We start from the raw sequence: 16030 nt of genomic DNA on the forward strand, positions 1-16030 counted from the left end.
AAGAAAGAAGAGGTGGTGATTAGGGGTGAAACAGGAAGAGGAGGAGTAAGCTGACCTGAAAGTGGGCAGAGGCTTGGAAAAAAGACGTTTTTAACTTGGATATGCTTCCCCTCTCCCAGCTCTAAAGCCAACAAACCCTTGTTTCTTGTTTACCCCTAAAGCTGGGAACATCTTGGGGTATGTGGACAATGATGATAGATTAGAAGATCTCTTCCATGGAGAGGTGGGGGGTGCTCCCAAATGATGATTCTCCAACATCTCTTTCTAAGACCTAAGATGCTTTGCTAGACACCAACACATATTTAACATTGCATACTTTCCATAATGAGTTTTACCAAGCATCGCCTACTCACAAAGATTTGAAAAAGGGTCATTGGATTTGAATATTAACCAGCTGTTCTGAGAGACAGCAACCACCAGGTGGCGCCATGATTCTGTTAGCCGTGACGTCCCACGCGTCCCACGCCGCGGGTGCAATTGGTTGTTAATGAGCGATTATATGCCAGGCGTTGGTTAAATGCTGTTTTCCCATTATTTCATTCAATCCTCACAACACCCCTGATAAATAGGCATCATTAGTAGCGCATTTTACACGAGGAAACCAAAGCTCAGAGATCACAGTTCCGAAGAGACACAGCTGGTTTCTGAACTTGACTCTAAAACCCTTGCCTGACTGCCTGCCTCCAGGAGGCAGCAAAAGGTTAGCTTGGTTCCCAGACCGTCTAGTGTGCCGTGATGATTGATGGGTTAAGGGTGACAGTCCGTGGCTTTACCCGAGACATTTGAACGACTAAGGAAGGGTGGGCGCAGAGCTGGCATGGTTAGAGTCCAGTGGCCTTCCACACCCACAGGGGAGATGGGTTAGTGGGGGGTTGTATGAAAGGTGGTCTTGAAGCAGCCCCAGTAGAAGCCCAGGACTGCCCTCCCCCCTTCCTCAGCACTTTCCCTCATTCCACCTGACGGCTCTCCATTTATTCAAAAGCCCAGCCCAGTGGCCCAACACCCTCGGGCTGCCCAGCTTCCTCCCCAGGGCCACCTCACTCAGGCCTGTTCTCCCCTGAGGTATTGTATTGTATGCTTCCAGGTGACCCTCCTTCCATTCCTCTAGGCAAGGGAGTTCCCTCACAGGCTCCAGGAAAGCCTGCCCTCCTAGAATGAAAGCAAAAGATAACACAAGGCAGCTGTTTTAAAAAGAATGGAGAGAATTCGTCTGTACCCACCAGAAAGGGTTATTGTTCACTGTGACTTGGCAGCCGGGAAAAGAGCGATCCGTATTGGCTGGATGGACTTCACAGCGAGGATGGAATCCAGGAGCGTGTGAGGGCCCACCTTCCCCATAATGCGGCTCACTTTGCCCCTCCTCCACCCTCCACTGGCCAGCTGAGGGCCGCGGCCTAGGAGGCTCCTGCACCTGAAAGGTTGGGTTCAACAGTACCTTCAGACCGGCCAGCAGGGGCACCCTTGCTTACCTCCACCAAAGCTCTGCCTCTACACTCTGACAGCCACAACCCCAGCCTTGGCTCTGGGGCTGGCCAGACATTAAGGCTACACCAGTGACTCCCTAGGGTGACCCAGTCAGGAAGCGGACCCCTCTTCCTTCTGCCTGCTCCCCCTTTCTATGAGACAACACACTGGCCTCTCTGTAATCTTACACATTCACAGGAAATGTTCATCGTGGCTCATGTTATTCATTACATGAGAAACATCAGGTTTTCCTTAAGTTATGAAGTGATAACATCAGTGTAAGACATTCTAATAGTATGGAAATATACATAGTAAAAATACAAAGGTAAAAGTTTCCTCACCCATCATCTCACTTTCTAGCTCTTTTTCCAGAAGTAGCTGTTAACAGTCTGGTGCTTGGTGTTTCCTGCCGGACTCCCTGCGTGTTGAGGGACATTGGGGTGTCTCTGTGTATGGGATCTGTGGGGTGCGTCTCTACCTGTATGCATCTGACTATGTGTCTTTAAACCACACTCACAAATAGGATCTTAATGTATGCACTGTTCGTTAATTTGCTTTTAGAAATGAACAACAATCCTTTCTTCTTGGTACCTATAAATTCTCTTCATTCCTTTGTAAAAGCTGCCTGTGCCATTTTTGCATTCATCCTAACTTCCTTCTAGGAGGGCAGGCTTACCTTGAGTCTTGGAGGAACCAGTTTCCCTAGAGTGCCCAGCAATGTGGGGACCACAGCCCCCGCCATAAGAACATAGGGCTTTGAGGACAAGACAGGCACACGCCTTTAAAACAGCTCCACACGCCCACAGAGAAGTTCGCCTGCTCCCTGCTCCAGTCATAGTATCACTGGCCCCAGTGCTTTCTCATGAAACTTCACGGTCAGTTAACTGGGAAAATAGTCGACACAGCATACAGAAGCCTCCCAAGCAGGATCTGGCTGCCTCAGAGCTTGCTGGACAAATCCCCATGATGCTCGGCCGAGAGTCCCAGAGCACAGTACTAGTCTGACATGAACCTCCCTTCTGCTCCCTCTCAGCACAGCGCTGGCTCACCTGCCGTGAGAACCACATCCAAGTGCTTCCTACTGGAGGCCAGGCTCTGAACAAGGAGCTGAGACACCTGGCTTAGACACCCAGCAGCTGCCCTGCCTTTGGCTTGTTTGTTTAACTGCTCTGAACTTGTTTTCTCATCGGGAGGAATGGATAGTAACACCAGTGAAGATCAAGGGGGGAAAACTGGAGTCAAGGACCTAGAACTAAACCTGCCTAGGAATTTATTCCACCTGGCTTCAGTAAAGATTTAAAGCGGCTTATAAGAAAATAGGAGTTTTAATAAAATACATATATTAAAAGTAAGGAAGAAGGGTGATTCCAGGAATAAGTCCAATGTATTGTACAGAATTACACACTACTGTTGGACCACAAATTTGGCTTTAAGCTTCTTAGCAGCCAAAGTGAAAGGAGAGAAACGCTTATCCCACATAAGCCCATAAAATAAAGGTAGTCCACTTGCTCAGGATGTGGCACCATCTGGAGGATCTCTCATCTGCACCGGTAAGAAGGGGACACTGTGTCATGGAAAGAGCATGCTCCTAGATGACCTCTGTGCAGTATGTGCAGCACTGAGGCCCAGAGCTCTTTCTATCCTGTCCCCTCCACACAGGCTTCTGGCATCACCGAAGCTCAAGTCAGCAAAAGCTACTGTTACGGAGAGAGCGGTTTTTGAAATATGTTAGTGTGCTTCTCTCTTTCACAGTTTTGTATCTTTGTTTCTTTGTTTTCCCTCCCTTATTTTTGAGATATGTCTTGGCGAGGGTTAGGATTGTGACAGTAAGAATATTGAGAGTAAGGAAAAGTCACCACTGTTCAGCTTGTGACAGCCAACGCGCCGAGGCAGGATTTTTGAGTCTGCAGCATCGGGAAGTTGGGCTTTGGCAAGAGAGAAAAGGATTTCCTAAATTTACTGAGCTCCCACTAAGACATGAAGAACCAGCCTGGAGGACCCGATTACAGAGTCCAACAACAGACAGGACAAGCGCCCAGGATGTGATGGGAGCAGTTCTGCGTCTAAAATTTGAATGTGCACATGAGTCTCCTACGCATCTTGTTAAAATGAAAAATCCAGTTCAGTGGGTCCAGGGCAGGGCTTGAGAGTCTACACATCTAACAAGCTCCCAGGTGACAATGATGCTGCTGTCCATGGACCACTCTCTGGTAGGGAGGGTGTGAGGGGAGCAAGGCTGAAAGTGAAGAGGGAAGACCCTCTCCTCCTGGGCCAGGGAACTGTGGGGAGAAGGTGGGCCGCGTTGGGGTCGTGGGTGGTCAGACTCGTGTGCTGGCCTTGCCGCTCCAGGTTGAAGTCCCAGGGTGAGGAGGCAAGCGGACAAGACTGAGGGGAAAGGCAAAAGCAGAAGGTGCTTTGTGCCCTGATCTCCATTTAGAACTTTGGTGGTGGCAGGAGTTGCGGGGAAGGAGAAGCCCTATGCTGGGGACTGTGGCAGCTTGGGGGTGAGGTGCGAGAGTGCCTGATTTGACATTCCCAAAGCCCTTAGCACGTCATGATGTAGAAGGACCTGGAAGAGACCCAGCTTCCTGCCTGTCCCCAGGGGGATTTCCGATAAGAATCTGGCTGGGGACGTGGGACTACACATTGGTCTTGGACTGAGTGGGAGTTACAACTGTGCTTTGGGGGTCATCAGGGCTTCCAGTGACAGAGGAGGTGGTCAGTGGATTGCCCGTGCCGAGACAATAAGCCAGGAGTCACACCCATCATTGATAACAGTGGCAGACGTCCCCAGGATGGCCAGGGAAAGACTTGGTCAGCCCAGACAGATGGTCACATAGAACAGAGAGCCACCAAAAGGTCTGCTGGGGCTCCATCCTCCCCCCACCACCATGAGCACTACTTGCCACACTACCAAGGGGAAAGGGGGGGTAAAATGGTTCCTTAAAGCTGAACTCTGAATTTACTGAATTGCCCCACACCTGTCAATTGATTAGCCTATGGATGTTTCTCTCACTCCCCTGCCAGGTGGAGAGTGTGACAATATTTATTAGACTCATTACAGGAAACAGAAGCCACAACTTTGCTCATCTGCACAGAGTGAGCTATTTTTTTGAAGCAGTCATAATAAAGATAATCTGTAATGCTGCTCAGTAAATAGTCTTAGTGCTGCTTACGAGAGCAACCTCCACAGGCAGCTTTTAGTGGGACACAGGGACGTGGGCTGGGGCCACAGACCTGGGGAGAGGTGAGGATTCAGCGGGAAGTATCCAGGGGAAGCACAGTTTGAGCAGAAGTCAGGAGAGGAGACACCCGAATTGGCAGACAGCAAGCAGAGGAAGGATACGAGAAGGTTTAAGCAAAGCGTGGGGGAAGGCCTGCCTCATTCATTTGTCCAGGGGCCCTTTATTAAGGCCCTTTATTAAGCTCCTGTTGCACGCCAGTGGCTGAGCCAGGCACTGGGAAGTCAGAGAGACTTTCCGAGCCTCATCTGGCCCACTCTCCAAGGACAAGGTGGAAGAAAGGCAGCACTTCCCTCCTGCCCTCCAAATAGAAGCCCGTGTAGGGAGGTGGTTTGAGAGTAGGGTGTTCAAAATACATCCCTTTGCTGCACTGCCCTCTGCCCTCTGCCTTGGAGGGTCTGAGGACGTGGGTATGGGTGAATGGAAGACCAGTGTGTGAATCCCTTCCCCCATTCAGACTCATCCTGGGGAGAAGGGAGCAGCCATTTGTATTCAGAATATTCCCATTGACAAGCCCTCCTCCCCCACCCCCACCCCCCAACACACACACACACACACACATACACACACACACACACACACACGCAGGGGCTGATGTATCTAGAACTTGAAGTTCAAGCTGGGGCATGAGGTCAGATGGCAATGGCTGCTGGGAGAAGGAAGATAACTTGGAAGGCTTTTAGATCTCTCTTGTAAGGTATTTGGGTTTATCATTACATTTTGCAGAATTTTTCAGCTGCAAGTTCACTTTGCTGCAGCATTGACCCTCACTGTACAGTTGGGACCCTGGAGGTCGGAGAGGAGGGCCAGCCTGTGGTCACGCAGAGCCAGGACGTACCGGCGGTCCCTGCTCTCAGTCACTGTCCAAGGCCTCTCTCCAGCTCCTGCCTGTTCTCCAGCACGCAGGAAAGGATTAATCATTAATCTTTACAACAACCTAGAAACTGATATCTGTGAACCACGAGCCCCAACACTTCTTTTCCAACATCCAGCCACTTAATCGAGGTTTGAGCTGCGTCAGCATAACAGTCTCATAGCCTCAGAAGTGGAGAGCCGTGAAGGCCTTGATCAGCTGTGCCTGGGGGCGAAGGCCAAGTTCCCAGCAGGCAGTGGTAGCATGGGAGCCGATAATGCTCTCTAAGAATGTATGCCTTCACCACCTATCAGGGCTGGGCCTCATTATATTCCCTTTCCTGGCATTAATTATCTCTTACCTTTGCGTTACTTCGCTTCAGTTTTCAAAGCACTTTCACAGACATGATCTCAATTGATCCCCAAATGATGCTTTAACTGGGCTGGGTGGATAATCGTTCTCCAGGAGAAAATAATCATTCAGAGACGTAAGTGACTCACTCAGGATCACGCAAACCCAAGGACTTCTGTCCTCAGTACCACCCACCTGGAGGAATGCGTAGCTGGACCATCTTTTTTTCTTTTCTTCTTTTTTTGGAGGAAGGGGAACAGGACTTTACTGGGGAACAGGGTGTACTTCCGGGACTTTTCCAAGTCAAGTTGTTGACCTTTCAATCTTAGTTATGGAGGACGCAGCTCAGCTCCAGGTCCAATTGTCATTGTAAGTTGCAGGGGACGCAGCCCACCATCCCTTGTGGGAGTCGAACCCGCAACCCTGTGGTTGAAAGGATGCGCTCCAACCACCTGAGCCATCTGGCCACCCGGGAGCTGAGCGGCAGCTCATTGACTTCATTCTAGTTGCAGAGGGCGCAGCTCTCGGGCCCATGTGGGAATCAAACTGGCAGCCGCGTTGTCCAGAGCTTGTGTTCCAACCAACTGAGCCACCTGTCCGCCCCTGGACCATCCTTTTAATGCAGGGGTGTGATTACAGTCCTTGGATGTGTTTTGGGGCTGTTCATGAATCCTCTGGAAGTACTGGCAGTATTTGGGGCATTTTTCTGAAAGAAAGTCCATAGTTTTCACCAGACTCTCTCTGACCCCAACCAGTAAGAACCACTGCTTCAAACTAAGCAGCCCAAACCCCTCTGTGCCACTACCTACAACCGTACTCGCCTGATGGGGCCTCCTCTGGATGGTTTTGGAGTTTGCTGGCCATAGTCAAGGCCAGGAGCTGGGCTGGCGGGGACTTTGCTGAGCTCAGATGTTTGGTTGCCCTTGAATCTGGAACTGTCCGGGCAGCAAACACCAAGCTGGGAGACCTGTAATGCAAAAAGTTTCATTTTCAATAACAACACCGAGGAATAAAGTTTACAGGAAATGCACATTATTCATAATGAAAAACATCTGTCAAACTACATTAAGGGACATTAAATAAATGGTAAAATATGCCACGTTGAGAATTCTTCATACTGTAAAATGCCAGTTGCCCAAACATACAAGTTTTATGCAAGTCTAATAAAAATATGTAAGGTTTTTCTTTTTTAATTGGACACAGTGAATTTACATAGAACAAGTCACCTGGAAAAAATAAATGTATGAATACAGTCATGACATTTCTGGGAAGAAAAGAACAGAGTGGATCTGCGCTCCTAGTTACTAAAATACATTAAAAGCTTCAATTATGAAACAGAGAGGAATGGAAGAAGTCAGGTGGCTCAATGGAAAAGAAGAGAAAGCCCAGGAAAGAGCCTATGTATTAAAATATATTAGTAGTATATGATGAATGTAATGTTCAAATCAGCGGGGGAAAGATTAGCTGGTTAGTAAATGATGTTGGAATAATATGGGAAAATAAAGCTAGATCCCTACCTCATCCCATGTACCAAATTAAATTCAAAATCTCCATTTCTTTATAGCAAGAAAGGGATGTAGTTCCTGCCGCACAGCACAATTGTAGGGATATTATGTGAGATAACGGATGTGAGATTATCTTAGCCGTGTGTCCAGCTCACAATACCCACCCAATAAATACTAGCTAATGTTACTATTAGTATTATGATGAGTCCAGATAGACCGTAATTCAAACATATAATGACAAAGTCATAACATTACTGAAAGTTCAGGCAAATCTTTCCCTGATCTCAGGGTGGCCATGGTTTTCATAGAAGCAAAGAAAGAAACAGGCAAAGACAGGGTCTGCCAGGAGGCTTAGAATGCTCTAATCCTGTTACCCAGCAATTCCACTTTTAGGAGGTTTATCCTAAGTACTCGTATGTTAGAGAAATGTATAAAGATGGTTATTAAGCATTTTTTGTAAGAGCAAAAAGTAGGAACAATCTCAATGTCAAAAAAGGAATGGTTAAAAAAAACTTCTGTTCAACCATATGATGGACTACTATGCAGCCATTAAAAATTAAAAATCATCTTAATGAACATTAATTGATTGATTTGGGGAAATGCTTAGGTTAGAATGCTACCCAGAACCCAAAGTAGTATAGATAGCATATATCTTGAACATACCAAAATGGTTACTTGTGTGTGGTGGGAATAACTTGAGGTGTTTTTTTTTTTTGCTGTTGTTATTCTTTGCAAATTCACTATATTAAACCTGCTTCTTTTATAATTCTACCATATTTAACAGGGGTTTTAACATCTATTTTTATAATTTTTAAAAATTGCCAGAAATCTGTGCTCTTGAAAGTTATTTATTGAGCAGAGATTTTACTTCTCCATCTTTGCTTCTCAAACTGGGGGACATTTGGGGTTTCTGCTAATAGGTCATCACAAGATCATGTGCACAATTTCCTTGCATAATCTTCCCCCTAGACATTACTTTTACAGTAAAAAAAAAAATTCAAATGAATTATGGGAGAAATACAACGTGCTTGTCAATTATCTTTTTAGATGGAACAGGAGGCCTATGAAGCACTGACCCCCAGATGACCCCCGTCCATGAGCTCTGTCTTGGAAGAGCTCATCTTCTTTGGAACATAGCTAGTGTGGAGAGGCGTGCGAGGAACCTGCTTCGAAGCCATTGTGCTGAAGTGAAGTTTGTCCCCTCCCCTGGGCCTGAGGTAGCCAAATGTGTGCTGGGCTTTCTTGGGAGTTCAAAGTCTCTGGTGTCACAAGTCCCCAGAGTCAAAGATTTCCCTCAGATGGAGACTCACTTCCCAGAAACCTCCAAAACAAACACTGATAAGCAAATAAGGTACAAGGAGCTGGCAGGTAGCTAGCGTGGGGCTTGGTGCCAGGCTGCAGTGGTGTGAGCCCTGGAGAGCGTGAGCGTTCCCACCACACGGGCCTGTTGGGGCAGCTCCTTCCCCAGCATCCTCTGCTCCCTTCAGTGGTCGTCCCCTCTGGGCAGATGAGGTACAGAAAATGAAAAGACAGCCTGCTCAGGTGAAACTTGGCTGGGACGGGGGAGAGGGGGGCAGGCTGGGCTGGCAGGACTGCTGTAAGGCAGGCAGATTCTGACAGGAGGGGAGCTGGGCTCACGTCATCTGCCTGCACAATGCCAATCACTGTGGGGGCATCTTACTAGGGCAACCTCTGTGTCTCAGGCTGCCTGAGGGTGCTGGGGAACGGCCTCGGCATATCCCACACTTTCTGGGCCACTGCATCCAGGGACATCAACCCACGCCAACGAGAGCAGGCTCACAGGTTCAGGGGCACGTGGGGCCGTGAACTTCGCACAAGCCCAGGCCTGCTCTCACTGTGGGCTGCAGCCTTAACCTTGGCTTGGTTTATGAGGAACCTGGAATAAGAGAGTGAGGACAGCCTTCCAGCCCCAGGTCAGGTGAGTGAGGGAGGCCACAGGACAACTAGTATTTATTGAGATTTTACTCTCCATCTGCCCCTGTATTAGCTGTATGCATTTAGTAGCCCACGTTTCTCATCACAATTATTGGATTATCTCCATTTCACAGATGAGGCTCAGATGTGATCAGTGGAGACAGGAAGGTCACACAGCTAGTGAATTGCTAGCTGGAGGTGGAAGGATTCACAGACAGATCTGTGACTTTCCTGAGCCAGCCTGTTTCCACTGACCTCGGTTCTATGTCATTATGGAACCCAGCCTCCGGGTCCCAGCCCTCCACGCCCATTCTCAGACCCACAGGAGCTCTGGTGACCTTTGCCTTCCTTCCTTAATCAAGTCCCAGGGAAGTAGCTGGGGAGTGTAATGCTAACTTCCTTTCTTTTGATTTCCAACACGGGGTCACCCACTCTCCCTCCTGCAGCTGGTTTTCCCCTGGGAAATCAGGCAAGCTATCATCAAAACAGCAAGCATGAAGTTACAAAGGTTCTAGAACCAAACTGAGTTCTCATACCCCCGCCCTGCTCGGTGGTCCCTGACTCCCTCTGAGAAGGTAATTGGAAACCCAGGTGGATCCTGAACTCTGTTTTATTTCAGAGTGTTAAGTTTATTAAGAGCCTGGCCTCAATTCTGCCTCCCCTCTTTCCTTCAGTCCTTCTCCCTGTACCCCAGACACCAGAGGTGGTGAACTGAAGGCAGAAGGAGGGCTCTCCCTTTCTCAGGTGGACTGTTTGCTTCTCTGGGATTTTCCATTTCATTCTGCCTCACTCCACCCCAACCCCACTGGCCAAAATTGGGGCTTTTTTTTTTTTTTTTTTTTTTTTAAGGCTAACTTGTGCCTTGCTTAAAATGGAGATCAATTCTGTGTTTTTAGCATTCTTATTCCCAGACAGTCACAGCAAAAGGCCTTATCACAGGCTCTGGGCTTCTGAGAGGGACTGCAACTAGCTGACACTTAGGCATGTGGGCCCTGCAAATGCTACAAATGTTTATAGGCTAAGGTCAGCCCTGCCTATCAGAAGGTAGGTGAGTAAAGCCCCACAGGTCCAACGAGCAGAACCCCAAAGATGGGAGGTTGTTACCTGAAAGAGTCGTCATGGGGTTCCCATAGTCCAGCCACACACGGTCCTCCCCATGGAGATTCCCAAGATATATCTGGCCTTCCTAAGGCAGGAAAGTTGGCTGGGTTTGCCTTGCTTCATAGTCTTTTATCTTAGTGTGAACAATGCCCTGACCGTACTTGACCCTGGAGGGGGGCTGTCCCAGGATCCACCTGCATGACCTTATCTTGAAAACTGGAGTCTACTGTTTCCCTTTTCTAAGCTAAAATCAAAGATTTGAAACAATATCTATGTCTTCACCCAGCAAGGGACAGCAGGGTTAGTGTATAGCTGGTTAGCGGTGTGATGGTCAGTGAACGAGTGTTGAACCCCACAGGGCACCCACAGCTGTAAGCCGTTGGGCAGGGTGAGAGCTGGGGGCTTCCATAGCCTCATCGGCAGAAGCTGGATGAGAATCTCTGTTTCCCAGAGTTGTTGAATGAATAAATCGACAGCATTTACACTGCTCCTGGAATGCAGACAGAAATGAATTCATCTTAGCTGTGATTATACTTTAGAATCACAAAGGCTTGGGGGCCTAGTCGTTCACTGAACAATCTTCATGACTATCGTTCAGAAGTTCCATGGACCAGTCACAGGTGGTGGCAAGACAGACAATAAGCAAAGAACTGCGTATGGTGAACACGCAATAAATATTTGTTGAACAACTTGCAAACATAGATGTGTGATTAGTTTACGATGAGAGCATGCAAGGTGCCGTGGGGCAGGCTGGGGGCCTCCCCTACCCCAGGCCTCCCTGGGAAGGTGAGAGTGAACTGGAGTCTCGAGAATCAGAAAGGTCTGGCCAGTCCCTTCGAGGAAACTTTGAATGAGCATTTTCTAAGAAATTAGTGAGACTAGAGTGTTACTCTTGGTTAGGAAGGTAAACCATTTCAAGAGTTCAAGGTTCAAGTACAGATCAAGCCTAGACATTACATCAGTTCACCCAGTCTGGCGAACTTCCATGTTCTCCCCAGTGACTGTGAGTGGAAGGAAGCTGCAGGGTAGTCTTCTCCTCCTTTCCCGCTCTGCCCCTCCACCCTGCTCTGGCCGCTCACTGGAGGAAGAACACCGAAAATTCTGACACAATCAGGAAGAGTCAGGCATTACCTCCCAGCAGGCTTGCTTTTCACAAAGACCTCTTGGCACTCACACATCCCAATTATTTTATGGAAACCTTTAAAGCCGATCAGAGGTGGAAAACTCTGGAGCTAAGAGCTAACATTTGCTGAGCAAAATCTCGTGTCAAGTTCTTAACAACCCTGTGAGAGAGATACTATGGTTATCAGCCCAACAGGAAGCACAGAAACGTTAATTTGCCTCCTAAGATGACATAGTTAGCAAACAGTGAGGCTGACCTTCAAATCCACACATCTGACTCCTGAGTATTTGGGCTTTACCCTGGAGCTTTCGGCAAATGTTGGCCCAAGTTGTTTTTTCCTTCCTTTACCGCTGAGCCTGCATCCAACCCAACCCTCCAGTAAGTCTTCATCACTACTGAACATGCTTCAGAGACAACTCAAGACTCACCGAGTTTCACATTGTACTGACGGGTCAGAATTGTCCCCACGGGAGAATGAAAAGAGCCCTGTCTTGTGGGAACCCTCTAAGACCAGCAGATATCTCTGCTCTGGTTCTGCAGGGACCTGTTTGGCCAGAGACAGGGGTGGGGCAGGCAAAGACCAGGCTGACAGAAGCGCCCCAAACAGTGTCCAGAGGCATAGTAAGGGGTGGGTGCTTATCTATAAGGAGCTCAAAGCCTCACAGAAGTGTGGGACCAGTAAACTCAGGCTTCTATACATCTTTCTTATACTGGTCATGTGAAAGTTGGTCCAGCTTCTGCCAAAGAAAATAGAGCTATTGAGTGGAAATAAAATACATCTTGTCCCAGACCTACTGATTTCTATTGAAAATTTTTCCACAAGCTGCCTCGTGCAACGTTGCCTGTATCAATGTAAGAAATGTCCAAACCTGTAGAGAATGTTTATGAGTTTGTTTGAGCCCAAACCGATGACAATTGCCGGGGAGGTAGGATCTCAAATGCTCCAGAGAATTACAGTTTTGCAGTTACTTTTATACATTTGAGATTAAGGAGGGAACATAAGGAAGATTACATGATGGTGGGAGAAAGCAAGACGGGTGTTGGATTACAGGGTCGTTAAGATTACGTGCTCCCTTGAGGGTGGTTCACCTTCCAGGGGTATTGCTCCTGGACTTCAAAGATGTGGTGCCCTAGAGGCATGAGGACAATGGTCAGGCTTGCTGCAAAACCTTTGTCTAAAGAAGTTACAGGCCTGGGGAGTGACTACCCACCATGACCCGCCCAGTTAGGAATTAAGGATTTATTACAACACCTCTTTTTCGTCCACACCTGGATCACCAATCCTGAGACTGACAGTCACCTCAAGCAGGTGGTACTATATGGCAGGTGCTATTGACAATAAAACTTTATTTACAAAAACAGGCGGTGGACCACACTTTGCCCATCCCTGCAGCAGTTTAAATATGATAGAAATCGCTTTCTCTTATGTGTAAAAGTGGTGAAGCAAGTGGCCCTAGTTTTGGGGGCAGTTGTTTAGGGACCCAGGTTCCCTCCATTGAGCTGCTCTGCCATTCCCCAGAGGCCATGTCCTCCTTTGCGTGGTTGAAGCTGTAGAGAAGGGTAAAAAGAGCACAGAGGAGGCAGGCCTGCTGCCTTAGGGCTTAGGCCTAGAGGTGAAACACAGACCTTCTACTCACATTCCACTGGCCAGTACTTAGACCTCTGACCACACATAACTGCAAAGGAGGCTGGGAAATGTAGTCTAGCTGTGTGTCCAGGAAAAGGGAAGAATGGGTGTTGGAGGATGGCCTACAATCTCTGCTACCCACTGGCTTCTATGTCCCTTCTGCCTTTTCCTTGATACCTCCATTGTGCTGCTCATGTGTCCTCCTCCTCCCTAGCCCTCTCGCCTCCTTCCTCTCCCTATAACTTCTTCCCCATGTGGTGCAGGGGAAGTTGACTCCACCCCTACTGTGGGCGTAGGTGTGACTGGTCTAAGGATAATCCCAAACCTTTTATTATAGTGATTGGGTCAGGGAGCTGGACCGAGTTAACCAATGAGAACACGATTCCTGGCCACCGGGGTGATTTGGGAGTGAGGGGATGTAACCCTAATGAGGCTGTTGATTTGGTAGGAACATCAGGAAAAGAAACATTCTTTCCCTGAAAAGGGAGTCCTCTTCAGAGTGGTGGGCATCCTGAGGCTACTGTAGCCATCTTGTACAAAATTGTGGGAGAATATACATAACATAAAAGTTACCGTTTTAACTATTTTTCAGTGTCCTGCTCACTGACATTACCTTTCACAGTACTGGGCAGCCATCACCATCACCCATCTCCAGAACTTTCTTCATCTTTCCAAACTGAAACTCTGTTCCCATTATATAATAACTCCCCACTTCCTCCTTCCTCCCAGCCCCTGGCAACCAGCATTTTACTTTCTGTCTCTATTTATTCAACTATCTAGGTATATCATGTAAGTGGAATCATGGAGAATTTGCATCTTTGTGACTGGCTTATTTCACTCAGCATGTTTCCGAGGTTCATCCATGTTGCAGAATGTGTCAGAATTTCCTTCTTTTATAGAGCTGAATAATATCCCATTGTAGGTTATACTCCGCCTGTTCATCCACCCATCAACGGACACTTGGATTGCTGCCCCCTTTTGGCTGGTCACTGCAACCATTTTGCTCCTATGAGATAAACCAGCGTGTGCAGGAAGCCAACATGGAGGAAAACGCAGCCAAAGGAATTGCTGAGACTGGAGCTGAGCTACCAAACCCCGCTGATCCGGAAGCCTGCCCAACCTCTGGATCAGCAGATCTGCAAAACAATGAAATTCTTCATCGTTGAATTGAGTTTTAGGTTTCTTATAACTATAAACTACCTAACTGATGCATCTTTGAAAAAATTGCCTAGTTTCACAACTGCAGAAGAAAACAAAAATGAGCAAAACCACAGAAAAGGGGGGAATCTTTTGCTGACATGAATACTGGGGAAAAAATTTAAAAGCACATTCTGAAGATTTTGTAACTATCTATGCTAGTTACTTTCCTCCAGATGAATGTGAGTGACTAATGCTGAGTGATGGAAAAATTGAAAAGACAGACAAATTCAATTAGGTTAAAATGTTTGGTTACATGCAGTATATGTCATAAACCTTTATTTTGACCTTCAAAGATAGACTTTTATTGAAAGGAAAAATCAGTTTTTCTTATCCTTTGGCTGAACAAATGCTGTGCGCCTATTTAGAGAAGGGGGACCAAATTATGAGCCTGCCCAGGGCTCTCATCCAACCCCATCTGCCTCAACTGTGAATGAAGTTGGAGGGTTGGGGCTTGCGGGTCCCCTCTGAGCCATGGCACCATGTGGGGGAAAATGCCCTGAACTCACTGGCAGCCCAGGGATCTTTTCCAGCTGTTATCCTGGAAAAAAATCTAACTTCTCTGGGCCTCTGTTTCCTCATCTGTGAAATGGGTTTCTTAATACCTTTCCTATCCACCCCATGGGGTTGGTAGTGAAAACTGCAAATGCTGTGCAGATTTAAGGCTCCTAGGGGAAAATATTAACCCGTCTTCTGTTCAAAGTTCAGTAGCCTGAGGGCGGGGTGGCAATCCCCTTGACAAGCAGCCAGGTGTGCCCTTTAGATGGCAGTCTGGTAGCCCCGCCGCCTGTACGTCTATGGCAGTGGCTGATAAGAAGTGTGTTTCCTGGGGAGAAGGAGATGGGCTCCCTTCCCTAGATTCCCTTTGTAAACAAGTGGATCCTGACACTGGGCTGGTCACATTCACATACACTGTCCAGTTCAAACGTCTACAACTGCCCTGGGGGATACTCTTCTCATCTGAGAGATGAAGTAACCGAGGCTCAGAGGGTTTACATTCAAGCCCAGATCTGAACTGAGAACCTGTCTTTGTCTCTGGAGCTCTCCCTGCTGTTCCATGCTACCTTTGTCTCCAAAGCCTGGACCCTTTCTCCTGCCATGTCCCTGGGTCTCTGAGAGTTCCCTCCCTCTGCTCACCAATCTGTGGTCCTGGGCATTTTGCTGGGGACCGGGGCATCCAGGAGGAGAGCAGATCCTTATGCGTAGAGACAAGGGATTCCATGGACATGTGTCAGCTCACGAGGCCTCGGCTCGGTGCTCATGCTCCATGATATTGTTCTGCCTGCAGGAACACGCATTGACACTGATGAGGTCAGGGCTATGATAGGTTTTCAGCAAAATAATTCTCCATTTATTGGTCCCAAAGGAAGAATCCCTGGAAGTAAGAACGTGTTGTAGGACAAAGAGCCAGAAGTGCAAGGTGCCCACCTTCTGGGGCCCTGGTTCGAAGGGCAGAGACACTATTTTGACCACCTTGGTGTCCAGAGCCCGCTAGCTGACCCAGCACATAGCAGGTGCTCAGTACGAGTTTGTTAAATGAGTGAGTGAATGAATGATGACTTCTATGAATGATGGCCCCACCTTGCCTCCCTTCCGGTGTTCTCTGCACCTCCCCTCTCGTACTCTCTCCTC

Source organism: Rhinolophus ferrumequinum, chromosome 22 (genome assembly GCF_004115265.2).
Source record: "Rhinolophus ferrumequinum isolate MPI-CBG mRhiFer1 chromosome 22, mRhiFer1_v1.p, whole genome shotgun sequence".
NCBI classification, from domain to species: Eukaryota; Metazoa; Chordata; class Mammalia; order Chiroptera; family Rhinolophidae; genus Rhinolophus; species Rhinolophus ferrumequinum.